The sequence below is a fragment of the Micromys minutus genome (genome assembly GCF_963924665.1).
Source record: "Micromys minutus genome assembly, chromosome: 2".
NCBI classification, from domain to species: domain Eukaryota; kingdom Metazoa; phylum Chordata; class Mammalia; order Rodentia; family Muridae; genus Micromys; species Micromys minutus.
The window spans coordinates 95,315,943-95,319,242 of NC_137971.1; the positions used below are offsets into that span (position 1 = coordinate 95,315,943).

Here is a 3,300-nt window from a genome sequence, read left to right on the forward strand (position 1 = left end):
GACTAGGTTATCTAGTCACCCGTCTCTCTTGAACTTGAAGACTGTGGTCCTGCTGGAATCTAGACCACACTGTCAAAGAGTGAATTTGAAGTACGCTAGAGAATGGGTAAGGCTTAGATGGAAGGATGTGTGCTCCAATCCATTTTCCAGAGCCAGTAAACAAAGCTTGACTTGGCTTCCAGAAGGCTTTTGTTGCAAACTCTAGTGACTCTCAACCTTTCTAATGCGCCAACCCTTTGATACGGTTCCTCATCTGTGGCGACCCCCAACCATATGCTATTTTTGTTGCTACTTAACAGTTTTGTTAGCTTTTCCTCTAGGCTCCGCCCAAGAGTTACCTAGCAACAGCCAGGTCTGAGCCTGGCTCAAGTATAAAGACTGTTCCAGTCTCCTCTCTCCCTCTCCCTCTTCCTCTCCTCCCTCCCTCTCTCACTCTCTCCCCTCCCTTTCCCCTCCCCTCCCCTCCTCTGCCCTGCCTTCTCTTCTCTTCTCTCCTCTCCACTCCTCTCTCCTCTTTCATCCTCCCTCCCTTCCCACCTGTTCCCAGCTGGCCTCTTCCCTTCCAGATAAATTTCATTTTATACTAGACCCATTGTATGGCTGATCCCTTGGGTGGGGGTGGGGTGGGGGGGTAGGAGGTATGTCTCAGCGTGGGCCCACTAAGGCACCCCCTTTTTCCGAGTCACACTGTCACATTACAAAACATACCAACTGCGATTTTGCTGTTGTTATAAATCATATTATAAATATTTTTGGAGACAGAATTTCCCCAAAGGGGTCGTGACCCACAGGTTGAGCACGGCCGTGGTCTAGTGGCCCCAGACTGCTGAAACTAGCCTCCCAGGACTATCCAAGTCCTGAGTTGCATCATTATTGAGCTCTGTCCTACTTTGCTGTTGTGATAATGCACCACGACCAAAAGCAACTTGCGGAGGACTTTATTTGGCTTACAGTTTACATTGAGGAAATCCAAGGTAGAGACACAAGGAAGGAACCTGGAAGCAGGAACTGAACAGGAAGCAAGAACTGAACTCATCATGGAAGACAATGATTACTGGCTCTCTACTGCCTCGAAGAGCCACCTTTACAGCCTTGGCACATCTGCTCTGCAATGGAAGTCTTCAACTGAGAGTCCCTCTTCACAGGTGTGTTGAGGTTTGCGTCAAGCTACGCTGAGTTCTATGTGACCAGGGGTCAGAGATCAGATTGGCAGAAACCCCAGACATTGGAATGAGACTACATGTGAAAAGCAAACATCCAGCACCCAGGCCCCCCCACCTCTTCCTCTCTAAATACTTTGTACACTTTTGTTCAGTCCCAGGATGAATGGAACTGCCAGGTACTTAGAAAGAAATTCCCCCCCTCCCGAGGTGGAAAGGTAGCTCAGTGGTTAGGAACGCTGGTGGCTCTTTCGCAGGATCTGGGCTCAATTCCCAGCACCCATTTGGCAGCTCACAACGGGCTGTAGCTCCAATTCCAGGGCATCTGGCACCTTCGTAGACACACATGGGTAAGGAAGCTGTAGTTTAGTGAATTAAAAGAAATGCAGTGCTTCTTGCCCAGATGGGTATGCTGAGGTGGGTTAGTGTTATGGGGGATGAGTTCTGCTCCTGTGACTCCAGGAGGGTCCAGTGAACATAGGCGTGTCCCAAGGGGTTGTCATGAGAACACCAGAGGTGACTGTAATGCCGGGGCAGCCAAGAGAGTTAGCAGTTCCCATTGCTCCCTTGAGAGACGGCGAGTGGATCACAGGTACGTGTCAGAAACACTGGGAATTTTCAGAAAATTTGAGAATACATCCAAGAGGAAAGAATTACTTGGCAGACAAATACTGCAGTCTCTGAGATCAACATATTTAGACTTTATGGGTCTGTGACCCCTGTCCCGTTGTATTCGCTGTGTTGTAAAATTGAAGAGCAAGAATTCTGTCCATTTACTTTCTGCACTAAGAAGATTTACAGTGGAGGAGACGTGTGAGACTTAGTGTTCTGATTATTTAGCTAAACGAGTTTACCATGATTTCCTTTCTACTATTAGTGATGTTTATGAGGAAAAGTTCAGTTTACAGAATTATGGGTACATTTAGGGCCTTCTGATACTCTTTAGATCCTAGTGACATGCAATTTTAGTGATGGCCGCCTTGACATCTTTGTTCCTCAGGATGTAGGTGACAGGGTTGAGAACAGGTATGAGAATCGCATAGACCACGTTCCCCATGATGTGGAAGTCCAGGGGCAGGTCAGCCCTGTAGGCCACATAGGCTACGGCAATGGAAGAGTAGTAGGTGCCCACCACCAGGAGGTGGGAGCTGCAGGTGGAGAAGGCTTTGGAACGCCCTTCCTTGGAGTTGATCCGAAGCACTGAGGTCAGGATTCGCACATAGGAGAGGAGCACCAGGAGGAGGGGGAGGAAGGACACCACCATGGCAATGCAGAAGCCCATGAGCGTCTGGGGGCTGGTGTCTGAGCAGGAGGCCTGGACCACAGCCAGGTGGTCACAGAAGCAGTGGTAGATGTAGGCAATTTCATTATATACCATCTGAGAGGTCTTTACCACTGCTGGGACGGGCAGGAGGAGGGCGGTGATCCAGGCACTGGCTGCCAGTGCAGTGTTTGTCTGTGGGGTCATGTGGACGGGGTAGTGCAGAGGGCGGCAGATAGCCACATAGCGGTCATAGGCCATGACCACAAGGATGAAGGCTTCTGAGCAGGAAAAGCTGTGGAACAAATACATCTGCAGGAAGCAGGCAGGGAAACTGAGGAAGCGGTCTTCCAGCAGGAGGAGAGACAGCATCTTCGGGACAGTGGTTGTGGTGAAGAGGATGTCTAGAGCCGAGAGGCTGATTAGGAGAAGTACATGGGCTTGTGGAGGCTGGGCTCGGCCACCACAGCCACCAGGATCAGGGTGTTCCCCACCAGGATGAGCAGGTAGAGGAGGAGAAAGATGAAGAAGACAGGAAGGAAGAGAGATTTTTGCAGAGAGGGGATGCCTATAAGGTAGAAGCGGGCCTGAGAGTCCCCTGACCAGTTACAGGCTGTGTTCTCCATGGCGGGCGGGGTAAAGCGGGATGCTCAGGAGGTTCCCACGGCAACCTGTAAACTGAAGAACCCAAGGTTCTGAGATGACAAGTACACAACCTGACCAAGACCAACAATTCATTTACTGTCAATTCTAAAGGAAATACATGGGCTCTGTCTTGTGCCTGATTTCTCAGCCTGTGCCATAACTCCCCCTTTCCTTTAAAATCAAGGATGGGTAAAGCACTTGCAACGTAAACCTTATAGAAAACACACACACACA

At 49.8% G+C, this 3,300-nt stretch overlaps 1 pseudogene across 1 annotated transcript; it reads right to left on the bottom strand.

Moving 5' to 3' along the window:
- Positions 1-2,082: 2,082 nt before the first annotated feature.
- LOC308416734 (olfactory receptor 2AT4-like) lies at positions 2,083-3,047 on the bottom strand (annotated as a pseudogene). Its single transcript has one exon. The product of its transcript is annotated as an olfactory receptor 2AT4-like (transcript).
- Positions 3,048-3,300: the final 253 nt, after the last annotated feature.